Raw genomic sequence first — 15,548 nt, forward strand, 5'->3', positions numbered from 1 at the left:
AAAAAAAACATAAAAGTGTTCAAAAAAAAAAAATAATAAATAAAAAAAATATATATATAAAACAACAAAAACATTTAAAAAAAAGGTCTTTTCAGAACTACCTCCCCTTTCAAAAAAAATTGCTAGAATGTTTAGCACTCTGGCAAGCTGTATTTCTTTTGGTTCGCTTCCTGGTTCGCTCACCGGTACGCGAACCGGGAGCGAACCAAAAAATGTAAAAAAAAAAAAAAGAAGAGTAAGTATAAGGGAAGTAAACAGAGAGTAATGTTAAAACAAAGACAGCTATAGGGTCTAAACCAGAGATACTGTTTAATAGATTTATTTACCTAAGAAAAGAGGGAAGAGGATATAATTGTGAAAAACAAAATAGATAAGGAAGTGAAAGAAAAAAAGGACAGTAGAAGAATAACAAAGAAGAGTTTCTTAGAGAATATGAGTGAATGTTCAAAATAAGATTAAAACATGTGGAATAACAGAGAGAAAAAACAGAAAGCAGAAAAGAAGAAGTAACAGAAAAAGAATAATTGAAACAGCAAAGAAATGTAAATAACATAGGGCCATATTATCAACATAGGCAATAAAAGTTTTGCAGCTTTTATCGGCAGAAATGTGTCGCTTAAGCCGCTTTTGCGGCAGAAAACTGCCGCTAAAACCACTTTTGCAGCAGTTTTCTGCCGATAAAAACAGCAATAATTTTATAGGCTGTGTTCATAATATGCCCCTTGGTGTGCTTCAACTACACAGAAAAAGCATAAGGAACAAGCAGTGAAAGAGTGATCAGTCAAAGACACTAAGAGTAATAGAGACGGAGTGAGTGAACAAGAGTGAGGAACTATGAGAAGAGAGGGACTGAGAAAAGGAGTGGAAGGAGTAGAGTAAGTAGGTAATAGAGAAAGGAATGAGGGAAGTAGCAAAGGCAGGAAACTGAGGGTTAAAGAAATGAAGCTGTGGAACTAATAGTAGGTGAATGTGATAGAAATGTAACGAAAAGACTACAAAACATTTACCTTATAATTGTCGTTAAATTACTCACTTTTTATTTTTATACTTTCAATCTGTGAAAGAGAGAACAAACATTTGAAAAATATTAAAACATGTATTTAAAAATTAGAAAAGACAAGGGAAAACATTGAAGGAGAAACAGTTTTTCAACAACTTTGACACTTACAGAAGCTTCTGCTTCTCCAGGCCCCCTACACAGTCCTAAAGATATACATTTTAAACTAACAGTATCTTGATGCAGATGAAGTGTGGCCTATCTTAGAACATGGTGCATTTTTTGCACTGCTGTTGTCTCACAAAAGTGTCGCAAGACACTAACATTTTAAATGATTGTTTCAAGATGCCAATAAGATGTGTCCTATCCAGAGGTTTGTTTGAGGTGAGGCCTACTCAGGGTTCGAAATGAAATTTCGAGTTGTTGAAGAGAACAGAGGACATAATACATGTGAAGGTCTACCAATGAAGTAAATCATGTCCACTTCACTCTTGAACAAACGCCAGACCTCTTCTGTGTCCGTGGACAGACCTAAAGTTCATCTGCACAATGTCATTCGTAAACTTAGGAAACACAGGTGATGTAATTGAAAAATGTGGAGTTTCTTTTCCTCATTTCACAATCACATCACCTGTGTTTCCTTTGCTTAGGTATCTCATAGTGCAGATGGAGTCTAGCATATCAAAGAGTACACAAAAGTTGAGCAGTGTATACAACAATTTTGACATTTACAGAACACTTAGCTTCTTATCTTGTTGGAGATGAAGTGAGGCCTGTCTTGCAACATGCTGCATCTTTTGCATCACTGCTGCATCGGTTTCATGTGGCACAGGTTTTTTACAGCATGACACATCTGCCTAGATGCATCAATTTGTAATTTTGTCGCCTCATAGCAAATCTTTTCCACCGCCAATGCGTCACAAAAGTGACGCACAGTGGAGCAAAAGAGGCATACACCTATCATAAATCTGTCCCTAACATTTTAAATGATTACTTCAGGATGACGATAAGGTATGGCCTCTCCAGAGGTTTGTTTAAGGTGAGGCCTACTCAGGGTTGCAGATCAAATTTACGCTTGTTGAAGAATACAGAGGAGATAATACATGTAAAGGCCTACCAATGAAGTAAGTCATGTCCACTTCACTCTTGAACAAAGGCCAGACCTCTTCTGTGTCCGTGGACAGACCTAAACTTCATCTGCACAATGTCATTCGTAAACTTAGGAAACACAGGTGATGTAATTGAAAAATGTGGAGTTTCTTTTCCTCATTTCACAATCACATCACCTGTGTTGCCTTTGCTTAGGTATCTCATAGTGCAGATGTAGTCCAGCATATGAAACAGTACCCAGAAATGCACACTGCATGCAACAACTTTGACATTTACAAAAGCTTCAGCTTCTGCATGCCCCCTACACAGTGCTAATTATATACATTTCAAACTGATGGTATCTTGCTGGAGATGAACTGAAACCTATCTTGCAACATGGTGCATCTTTTACACAAAACTGACCCACAGCGGCGCAAAAGAGGCGCACGGCCATCATAAATCTGATCCTAACATTTTAAATGATTGTTTCAAGATGCTGATAAGGTGTAACCTATCCACAGATTTGTTTCAGGTAAGTCCTACTCAGGGTTGCAGATGAAATTTAGGTTTGTTGAAGAATACAGAGGAGATAATACATGTGCAGACCTACCAACGAAGTGAGTCATGTCCACTGCACTCTTGAACAAATGTCAGACCTCCTCTGTCTCCTGGAACAGGCCTAAACCTCATCTACACAATGTGATGTGTAATGTTAGGAAACACAGGTAATATAATTGAAAAACGTGCAATTTGTTTTGCTCATTCCACAATCATATCACCTGTGTTTCCTTTGCTTAAGTATCTAATTGTGGGAATGTAGTCTATCATATGAAAGACTACGTAGAATGTGAACACTGTATGCAACAACTTTGACACTTACAGAAGCCTCTCCTTCTCCATGCCTCATACACAGTTCTAAATGTACATCATAAATGCAAACAGTACAGAATTAATTATACATGTTAAATGGTTTATTTTTGCTGTTCTCAGAATGTATCAAATTTCACTAAAAACAGTGACTTGAAGGTATTCATCATATAACAGCGGGGAAAAAAACCACAATCAAAATGATTGTGTTTAAAAAACCCATACAACATAACAAATCAGAATTCAGAACTCCTTAAAGTTAACTTACTTTCCATGACGTCGAAGGATGTCCTATGAACAGCTTACACTCTGTTGTGCTGTTATTACTTTCAGCCCGCCACTTTCTGAAAGAAAACCTCCATCGTTTTGAAAAATATGTTACATACAATAAATGACTTCTCGCTCTCTACCACACGTTTCCACAAGGCCAAATCGTGTAAGAGCCATTTATAACTCTTGGAATTCTTGTAAGCCAATCCCGTCATTTTATATTTCCGCAACTTTCAGAATTAAAATGTTGAAGATCATTTTCACAATCCTGGACTACTAATATCTTACCCTTCTTGCTCACTCATGTTCTACATTTCCTATGACACTGATACTGCTTACTATGAAGCAGACTTACACTACCTCTATGACTACTACAATTATTTAATTCTCTACATCACTTTTAATGACAAAGCAATATAAAACAGTAGACAGCATTGCAGACTTACATTCCCTCTACTCCATGTTTTGATTGGCTGCTTAAATTAGCTTATAAAAAGAAATAGTTTTTCTGAACTCATTCAAAGTGCAGTTATTTTTCCATGACGTCCAGTGTTATGGTAAGAAGTTATGTCTCTGTACTACACTTATCCTCAAGGCCAAATTGTGTAGGAGCCATTAGAACTTCTTGAAATTCCTCAGAGCACATCCCGAGATTCTTTCCCTAAAATTTTGGTTTTAAAAACACCAAGTAACAATTTTTAAGGTCATACGGCAATTTTTTTTTGAAAATTAAAACAGAATCATTGCAGAATGACCAGCCATTTCTAGACTTTAAATAAGCTGTGTAATGTCCTGATGTTATTGAAGGACCGTCATGATATATAATTGCTACAGTTACAAAAGTCCTTACTGATATTGACAACTGTGAAGCCACAAAATTTTTAATTAAAGTTGTCAATTTTGTTCCATCAGGCCTACATCGTTGGAACATTAAAATGACATACTGGCCATATGTTCGTATAAATAATGTTGACATCAATTCAGATTTACATTGGCTACACTCCATGTTGTGATCAGCTGCTTTTACTAGCTTATTAAAGGAGACTGATTTACTGTCTGGCAAAGTTAAATATATAAATCGTTCTGAGTCTACACTAGTAGTACTTGATACCCTACAGTTCTCGCAGTCATGCTGCCATTGATAAGAAAGCCCAAACAGGTGATCTACATCTACACCTTCAGCATGCAATACATCAAGCATATACATTAAAAACTCCTGACAATCTTGCTGAATATTTTGAGAGAATTGTGTTTGGCCTGAACATCTGTCTAACAGATTTCGAATTTCAGACACACTTTCTATTTTTGTTCTATCAGTGCTACATTTCTCTAACACAGAATTTAACAAACTGCAAAATCTTTGATCAGAATTGACCACAATCTCTTCTTTTACATTTTCTAGAGAAAACAAAACATTAACCACTACATTAGCATAGCAGTTGACACCAGAACTGTTTTCAAATTGAAAACCAACAACATCTTCAACAGAATCCTTTTTGTTTCTGCTTATAATTTCAGGTTCATCGACTTTTCGTCTTTTTGCTACAACCTCCCTAGTATTGGTCACATTTCTTCGTTTCCGGTCTACCACACGTTTCTCAAACAAAGGATATTGAGGCAAATGTGGCGCATACTCTCTTCTCAACCTATTGTATTCCTTAACACAATCTAGATCCGCACAAATGTTTGTGACATCACACTCAATCAAGTACAATCCTGATAAAGTTCTAACTCTTGACAATGCCACATATGCTATACCCTCCTTGAACACAGAACTGCCAATATTCACCAATGCACTGTCTACACTTAAACCTTGCGATTTATGGATTGTCACCGCATATGCCAAGCAAACAGGAAACTGCTTACGGCGAACATATAAGTCTTTTACAAGCAAAAATCTAGCAGAACAACGACCAATTAGCTGTACTTCCTCAATGCCATCAAATTTAATTTTAAAAAATTCAATTCCATCTCTATTTCTGTATTTCACAAAATCAACAACATTACCCATTGATCCATTTACCAGACCTCTTTCAACATGTAAATTCCTTCTTAAAATTATACGGCAGTTTAAGCACACATTCAGAGTCTTTTCAAAACCTGCAGTTTTAGATATAGTCTTCTCTAATGAATCCAATTTGGATTTCAAATTCTCAGACAAAATAATTGTTGATCCCATATGCTCTACTCTGTCAATAGCTTCCAGTTTCACAATCTCTTGCTTTTCTAAATGCAACATTTTGTTGTTGAAGATGGCACATTCTGCAAGAGTTGGCATCAAACATATTCCAGATTTCTTCTCAGTAATTTTCTGAAAAATATTCTCAGGCACAACATCTTGTTCTGGATATAAATTAGACAGTAATCGTGCATGTAAAGCTTCTTTCCCATGCTCGGTCACTTTTCCAATTCTAACATCTTGTAGAATATTCTTGTAAACTTCATCCTTCGCCTGACGCATATTTTCATGCAGTTCAGCATAATTGAAGTTTAACCATATATTGATGTTGCCAATGCTCCCTAGGCACTTCCTGGTATCTTCATGCGTGAGCATTTTGAACACAGGTTGCCCTTTCACTGGTGTCAGCTGCAGAAGATCTCCGAAAACAATGATGTGTTTGCCACCAAATAACACATCATACTCTGTTTTGAGAACTTCTTGCATTCTCAAATGCACGAAGGCAAGCATGACATTGGAAACCATGCTTACTTCGTCAATGATAAGAAGTTTCATTTTCCTCAAGATTCTTGAAACTTCACAACAAGCATCTCCAGATAGCTTGTGATATTGTAATTTGTTGTCATGCTCCACTGGCAGCATCAGTAAACGATGTAAAGTAATCCCTTTAATGTTATGTGCTGCCAGTCCAGTTGGAGCGGTGACAACACAAGACAGCGATGACTCAGTCCTTTCCTGCAAATAACATGAAATTGCTTTAATGAGGAAACTTTTTCCAGTTCCCGCTTCTCCACTCACGTACAGTCGGACAGGCTTCAACGACGTACATGAGCACTCTTTCATCTCATTATTTACAACAAGGGGTGGTGATGGACAGAGTCTCTGAATTAAGCAGAATACTCTCACCCAGTCAAGAGATCAGGGCTAGATCCAACACCGTTTTTTAGCTCATTGCACCATCCCAGTTTCAGAACCTGGCTGTATGCAAATTAGTCTGTCCCTGGCCCAGTGCATCATGGGAACAGGGCAGACCAGACTACAAAAGCCAATTCTTACACTGGGAAGGAAACAAGCTTCCGGGGACCGGTTTCTGGCATTTCAGCCGTCTTCGGCCCGGCTTGCTTGAATCCTGATGGTCCCTCACCACCCCTTGTTGTAAATAATTTTCTCTTTCATCTCATGACTTAATCCATGATCAAATTGCATGGTAACTTCGTCATATATTTTCCTCTGCTCAACGTTGAGTTGTCTTTCCAAGTCTTCTAAGTTAACCGCATCCTCCTGAGCATGTGCCATGGCTCTTTCCACTTCATTCATGGCAGTGGCAGCTTCATTTTCGATAACAGGTCTTCCTAGTGGATCCTGACTCAATGAAGCAGAACTCTGACTGTCCTGAGAACTGTCTCTGGCAATCTCGGCTGCAATCGTTGCTTCCTGCTCGATTTCCGCATTCAACATTTCTACATATTTGGGAAAAGCAGGACATTCTATGGTCTGCTTGGCGGCAGTGAAAGAGTCTTCGTAACAGAGGAAATCTCCAAGCAGTTCCTCTTCTGCACGCCAAGGCTTGAAAAGTTGCAAAAGTGCTAAATAGAAAAACTCTTTTTTTTCAGGAAATTCGCCACTCAATTTTCGATGGTTTACCAAGTGGCATTTTCTTTGCTTGACCAGACATCCCTCACTTCCAATTACAGCATACACTCCTTTCTCAGTATGTTCTTTAATGTTCCGCTTGAATATGTAATTTTGAAGAACCTCATACAGACAAACATTCTCGAGGTGACTGCTTCGATTTGGATAATATGTATCCAACATGTTGGTCTTCAAAATGTCGGTACTGTTTGGCTCCTTTTCCGCCAAATACTCAATTTCCCGCACAGGTTTCAGAACTCGATTACGCGTTGCAGCAAGACCAAGACTCGCCCAAACGATACTCCTAGATTTGGCATAGAGACTTGCTGAAGACAACCGGTCAGAACATTCGTAAGCTCCGATTTCTCGATGCGACAACATCTTCAGACTGAAACTGTACAACTTCTTACTGAGGCTCTTTTCATGGGAAATGTCCTCCCACATATCCTTCAATTCTGTCTTCTCTTTTTTGGTGATGTAAGATGTCACATACCGAGCCACAGCCATACAGTTATCAGCCACAAACTGTATATCCATGTTAGCATTCCACATGGACAAAATCACTGGGTTGTAGTCGTTGATGTACTTGGACTCTTCGTTCCTCTTCAAATTGTATGTGTTTTTTGGTGATTTCTTCATCACATTATGTCGCAGCGAAGACATCAAACTGTTTACTCTTCCTTTAGAAATCACCGGTCGTGGAAACCCGAAACGACATTTGGTGTAGAACTTGTCCTTGTTTCGGAATTTACGACGACAGTACTTTCCACAACGATGGCTTTGGAAACGTAGAAATTTTTCTCTTAGGCTTTTCTTCTCCTTTGCGTTTGGAACAGCACACGTAGAATACTGTTGTATGAAACTCATCACTGAGTCTTCTGGATCCGTTCCAAATTTAGGTGCATCCTTGATCCACAACAGCATATGTATGTGAGGAGCACCTCTTGCTTGGTACTCCTTTCTCCAGAAGAAATCCAACACCTCTCCAAGAGGTGGATTCTTCTTATTCATGATGAAAGACATCATAGCTTCAAATCTATGATTGAAGTACCGGCATACATTGACTGGATCCAAAGAACACAGTTCTCCGGGTGTCTTGAATTCGATGTTTTCGATGTTTCCATTTGCCTCTCGTAGAAATTCAAGTAAGTCTTCCCAGCCATACTCGGCACAGCTCAGAGTGAGGAACCATGTGGGAGTTCCTAAGTTCCTCAGCATACATTTTAAATCACCATGACGACGGTACCAGTACTCATTAGTACCACGCTGACACGCCATGAGATTAATCAGGTGAGAATCCAAAATACTGTCTTGGACATTGACTTTATCCATAAAGTCACTTGCCGAGATGTTTTGCATGTGTATACCACTTTTCAAGATGTGGTTCACTGCATATGACAGTCCAGACAGATCGCTTTCAAACAGGAGATGAAACAAATAGGGAATACATTGTCGAAACCTAGCATCTCCTGCATACAATCGCAAAGTCCGGTATTCAGAAGCACGAATTTGATGAGGTCGCTCATCATATCTTCCTCCCTGACCTGTTGGAAAAAGCTGTGGGAAACACCGAGCTTCCAAACTTTCCTCCCAAACACTAATGGGACTCCCTTTGGCTTGTTTCATTTGAAACAACTCAATAGCATTCCCCATGACTTCCTTGGAATGCAAAGGATGAACCCTATAATGTTCATATATTTCTTCACTAGTAGAGGGTTCTAATTTCTCAATTTGACCAGCACACAAATCGCTATCCTCTTCCTCACTTACTTCCTCTTCTGCAACATATATATTCTTATAGTACTTATTTTTTTTTTCAAATACAATGTTGCCTTTTTGACTTTCCTAACATCCACTAAATCTTGCCATATTTTATTATTCTTTGTCGGAACCCCATTAACTAAGATAACCAGAGGGTCCTCTTCCACTTTTTCTACTCCAATTGTGTTAATGTTTTTCTTCAAATCTAGAGGCAAATAAACAACTCTTCCCTTTAATCCTCTCTGTAAATCTGATGGAGGCAATTTCCCTGTCTTTGGCTCCATTCTTACAATAGCCTGAAAGGGATGGATACTTTGAATCAAAATAGATTCATAAGTATTTAAATCCTTCAATTCAGAAGGAATCTCAACCAATTCCAGATTATTATGAACTGCTCTAGCAGGCATCTGGTTTTGATTTAATTTGTTATAACAATAAGTACACACACGTTGATCCGATCCCAAATCAAAACAATTTTCTACCATCAAGTATGTTGTGAAATCATTCCATTCACTATTATTTTCCCTTTCACTTTTTGCATATAAATCCACTAACTTAGTCTGATTCTTATAATAAGTGCGTCGACAACACACACAAGTGAAATTAGGCCTCTCACTTGATTTCACCTGAAACGTCGCAATTTCCCTCTGAAAATTATCTGTACTGGAAACCTGTACACTATTTTCCACATTACCTTCTTCTTCTTGGTCAATTTCAACATTCTCCTCTTTACTTCCAAAGTAACAAAACTCAATTTCTTCACAAATATTCTTCACATCTATTTCAGAACCATGCAAAAGAGCAGCGCATAATTGTTTAAGCATAATTGCTGGACTCTTAGCATAATACAACATTCTAACTAATTTCCTCACTTTATTATGATGCACTGCTAGCATCCTGAAATGATGAAAAACACTCTGGCATACTCTCCTGGAAAGACAAGCCAGTGAATGACCATGCAAACCTGTCACTTCTCTCACTCTGCAAGGATCTAATTCTTGCAACAACTTCATTTTCTGCTTCAAACTTTTCTTATTAAATGTCCGTACAAAATCACAAAGCAAATTGATGGAATCCTGTCGCACACTGCAAATACTACTACACTTCCAGGTGTACACAGGACCCTTAGGACGTCTTCCTAAAACCTCATTACCTAACATCTCTTCTGTCTCTGTTGTCACAAGTTTTTCTTTTTCAACTGGACAACCATCTTTCACTTCATAAGCTCGAACCCTGGTGTCAACTGCATGCACCAAATCATTATCCTGGAAATAACTCTCCTCATTAAAAAATGCCTCACAACTTGAACTATGCATCCATTCTCCGGAAAAAACTTCACAAAAATTACTACGATTAACTATTCTCTTCCATCTACTATTTCTTTTGAAATCATAAATTGCCTTGTTTAGCTTCCTAATTCTATTGATTATCAAAATAAATAACTTACGTTTAATTTCAAATGCCTGATCAATAACTTTCTCAACTTTTTTTTTTCTCTTATAAAAAACCACTTTCTGTTGATCTTTCTTAATATTTTTTAACAAATTGCCAATTATCCTGTTGCGGAACATTCGTTTACGAATGTCCCTAAACTGTTGTTTCCTTCTACTATCATGCACAGAGTTATCTCTTGCTCTAGCAGTAACATTTTTGATTGGCCTTTCCTTTCCGTTTAAAATGCTTCTCTTTTTCTGGACTGAAACATTTTCTATAGTAATATGTTTTTTTACTACAAATATTTCTTATGAATGTTTTTGTGCTCTTACCCGGTGCTTTCTTGGTGACTTGACAAGTTTTTTTGGTAGAGGACTGCTGCATTATTTCATGTACCTGCTGTCTTTGACGTTTTGCAGCCTTTTTAAGTCTATCCTTGGTTGGCATGCTGAAATCTTGAAATGATATGCAGTTGAATCTGTGGTAAAATATAATAAAAAATGTTATTAACCACTATTACCAAACAGTAAATCAATAACAGTCATCAAAAACTTAACACACTACTTGACATTTTTACATAGAACATTTTTTAGTGCTTTGGCAAATATATAATACACAAATAGCAGAAAAGAAATAGAATTCTTCTTCATTTTACCTCTACTATTTTATATGTGATTCTGATCTAATTTTATGAGCATATTTTAATATTTTATTGAAGACACTAGACATAACCTGTTTTTAAAGGTGTTTTTAATTATAAATCAAACGGTTTACATTTTTACTTTTCATTTATTATAAATTTTAAAAATAAATGTTTATAGTTCCATAGGCTCAAGCACGTCAGCTTCCCAACCTATGTCATACAATTCTGACAAATCGGCATCCTCATCATGTTCTTCATCATCCTGAGAATTTAAATCATCCAATGGATCTACTTCCACTGACGTTTCAATTACAAGTTCAATGATAATGTCATAATCAACTGATTGCTGATTGTCACTCATGGTTGATGTTGTCGTTATCTTTAAAGAAAGAGAACAACAATGAGATGTTGCAGAGTAAGAGACAAATCTCAGAGATTATAATAGTAAAATTGTTTAACAAGAGTAACATTTTGCAGCTATTATTTAGCCATGACCAGCGATGCTGAGGAGGTAAGGCCTATGTCCAAGTTTTCAGTGAACAGGACTCATCTCTTCTTAACCTTGGATAAGCCTCACCAACTCTGTGTCCCCTGCTCATACTTAAATGTAAAGGGGCAGATTTATGTTAACTGACGCATTCCCAGGGATGCACCAGTTAATGTGCACCGCTGCTCTGCCACCCATGGTGTGCCGCATTTACAATGTGGAGCACCATTGAGTGAAAACAGCACAGATGCGTCACGCATCTGTGCCGCAAAAGCAGCACATTGCAGGAATCACGTCGTAAGCGCAACATGTCTACTGCAATGCACAGGAGCAAGCCACACATTGCATGGTGCATCACTCCTTATGCCTGTTTCAAACAGGCGTAATGATTTGATTCAGCAATGCTATAAAGCTGAGTCAGTGAAATCTTCTAAATTTCACTGTGTTAGTTTTACAGGGCTTTCTTGCAAATTAATGCATACCTTGCAACAAAACACCTATATGAAAACTGACGCAGGTTTCATGTGGTACAGGACTTTACAGCATGACACATCTGCCTAGATGCATCAATTTTTAAATATGTCGCCACATAGCCAATCTTTTGCACCGCCGCTGCGTCACAAAAGTGACGCACAGCGGCACAAAAGAGGCACACGGCTATCATAAATCTGTCCCTAACATGTTAAATGATTGATTCAGGATGACGATAAGGTGTGGCCTATCCAGAGGTTTGTTTAAGGTGAGGCCTACTCAGGGTTGCAGATTAAATGGAGATGGGGCACCCCTGAGCCTTGCTGGAGCTGCATCGCACTTGCGATGCAGCTCCAGCAATGCGCCACCTTTACGGCACAGATGCGTCACGCATCTGTGCCGTTTTTGCCCCATGGTGCGCCGCATTGTAAATGCAGCGCACCATGGGTGGCGGAACAGCGGCGCAGGATGACTGGCACATCCCTGGGGATGCACCAGTCATCATAAATCTATCCCTAAGCTTCTTATCTTGTTGGAGATGAAGTGAGGCCTGTCTTGCAACATGGTGCATCTTTTGCATCACTGCTGCATCGGTTTCATGTGGCACGGTTTTTTTACAGCATGACACATCTTCCTAGATGCATCAATTTGTAATTTTGTCGCCACATAGCAAATCTTTTGCACCGCCACTGCGTCACAAAAGTGACGCACAGTGGCGCAAAAGAGGCATACACCTATCATAAATCTGTCCCTAGCATTTTAAATGATTAATTCAGGATGACGATAAGGTGTGGCCTATCCAGAGGTTTGTTTAAGGTGAGGCCTACCTACATTCATGGGGAAATGACTTAAAATGTCCTTAAGACACATGAAAGCGTTTTTTTAAAGCCTTTGCAGCATTTTTGGGTCACTTTTAACATGGCTATGTAACTCAAACAATCAAAATCTAAATTTGCCAAGCACAGGTGGGAGCATATTTACAAGGAATTTGCACCACGGGGAAAGGTCTTTTAATTTAAAATGGGAAAAATAATATCAGAGACACTCAAATGCCTTATAAAGAAGCAGACACCATTATGTCCTTGTCATAAATTTTAAAAGCATTCCTTTACCTCAAAAACGATTTTCAAGTCATAATTTGAAAACACTGCACATGGGGAAATGACTGAAAATGTCCTTAAGACACATGAAAGCGTTTTTTGATTGCCTTTGCAGCATTTTTGGGTCACTTTTAACATGGCTATGTAACTCAAACAATCAAAATCTAAATTTTCCAAGCACAGGTGCGAGCATATTTACAAGCAATTTGCACCACGGGGAAAGGTCTTAAATTAAAATGGGAAAAATAACATCAGAGACACTCAAATGCCTTATAAAGAAGCATACACCATTATGTCCTTGTCATAAATTTTGAAAGCATTCCTTTTCCTCAAAAACGATTTTCAAGTCATAATTTGAAAACACTGCACAGCTCCTATGCACAAAAACACCCTGTCAGTACTAATACTTCACATTTTCTCCAATTACAATTTCTCAAAGAAACAAAATCTATTTGTAAAACACTTGAGACAAAGCAACATTTTAAAAACACAACTTTCTTCATAATTTTCTCCTTAAAGCACACTATTCTCTAAATTAAATAAATCTTTTCTCACCTTGGCAAATACTTTATGAGTTTCAAAACAGTCTCAGAAACACACCAATTTGTCTTTAGCAGAGCAAAAGGTATGCACACCAGAGGCTGGAACCAACAATGGCACAGAAATGCTGTAATTCATCACACATATCTCTCATGTCACCCAATCAAAACTCTTCCCTCACTTTTTTCAAATCAAAACCCTTCCCCCCTCTGCCCTCTCTGCCTATTTTTGCATAGCAACCACCTCTTGGAAGACCTCTGGTGTTTGCAAGTTCACACAACAATGTTTCAATTGAACTCTGAACTCTCAGTGCACCTGCGTATCCAGTGCAATCTTTCATTAAATAATTTTTGCTTGACCATTCAAATTACATCTTTCAAAGAACTCATCCATGCACCCTAACTTTCTGTTTTCAGCAATCAAAATCCACCAATCACTGTTACTGCTTCATTAACACAGAAACTCCACATTTTTTTTTCATTTTAAACTCTTATTTTTTCAACTGCCATTTCATTGCCACACTTCATCTGACTGCAGCAGAACCTTCTCTCACCATGTTTTCTGTCTGGATTGTTGGACATAGTTACATCTATTGGGCTCAGAGGTATGCTGAGAACAGAAATTTACCTAACCTCAATTTACAAGATGTGGAAATTAAGTGGTTTGGCCACAGAGGATTAAAATGTCACCAATTGATACCATTGGTGAAAACCTTTTTGCATTTGCCAAAACCTGACCTGTTAATTGTGCACTGTGGAGGTAATGATTTGGGCACTTTGACTGGGGTAGGTCTGGAAATGCTTTTAACCCCTTCAGTGCTAATGACAAGGGTAACTCGTCATGGAGTTTCCATTGATTTCAATGGAAAGTCAATGGAGGTCCATGAACACCCTTAGCAGCCAAGTGGTTAAAGGACACCTTTGAGCAATTGATGGCACTTTTTCCTCAAACTGCCTTGGTATATTCAAATATATGCCAAAGACAGAAATGGAGGTGGTCGAACCAATTTTGTCCACAAATTGAGAAGTCGAGGAAGCATGTAAACAAATCTGTTTCAGCTTACATGAGAGACCATGGAATGGGCTCCATGTACAACAATAACTTGCGTTACTACATGCAAGATATCTACAGAGGAGATGGAGTTCACTTCTCAGATGAGGGCATCAGAATTTTCATTCTGAATTTAAGACTGTGCATTGGTACCTACTTATAAGTACCAAAATGTACCATAAACCCAAAAGCTCTTCTCAGAGCTACCCTACATCTGATCACTCACAATTATTATTTTACTCTAACTTTTTTCACTAATTTTCAACAAAGTACGCTCCCCGGGGCGCTACCCGGTATGCGAACCGGAAGCTAACCTCGCGAAATTTTTTAAAAAAATGTTTTTTTTTCGCACATATGGGCCTCCTCAGCCACCCTCAGAAAACATAGGGGGTCAAGATAAGTCTACCGTGCCCCCTTCTACCCATTCTGAACATTATTTGCCCTCCATCTTGTATCTTAATTCGACCGAAACACAAAATGGTGGACTCCCGTAACGCTTCAGGTTCACGTACCGGGGCGCTCGCCAGTTCACGTACCGGGGCGTTCCCCGGGAAGCGCTCCATCAAAAAAAGGTGGGAAAGTAATTTACAGAAAAACGACTGGAGACACTTTCACCAAATATAGATTAGCTCATACTACATACCAATCCCTATCATTTTCACAAATTTGATTGAAATTCCATTTAGCCATTTAGCCTGTAGACCTTTCTAAATACCGTGAGGTAAATTACTTCACAGAACACATCTGAAGTGTTGGAATTGACAACCAATGAAAATGTTACTTTCATTTTCTACTTTTTTTACCTGACATTTGATTCGTTATATACCTGAATATATTTAAAGGAAGAGAAGGGAACACAGCCATTTTGACTACTACTTCCTGGTGTACATTTCAATTGGATTTTCACTAATCACTTCAACTTCTTTGTAAAGGTAAGTTGTTATTTTAAAAACTGAAGTATATTGTGCACTATAAGTTAATATGGTAAACTTTTTCTGATAGTTATATACTATCACTCTGTAGTAGTT

The sequence above is a fragment of the Lissotriton helveticus genome, chromosome 2_1 (genome assembly GCF_964261635.1).
Source record: "Lissotriton helveticus chromosome 2_1, aLisHel1.1, whole genome shotgun sequence".
NCBI lineage: Eukaryota > Metazoa > Chordata > Amphibia > Caudata > Salamandridae > Lissotriton > Lissotriton helveticus.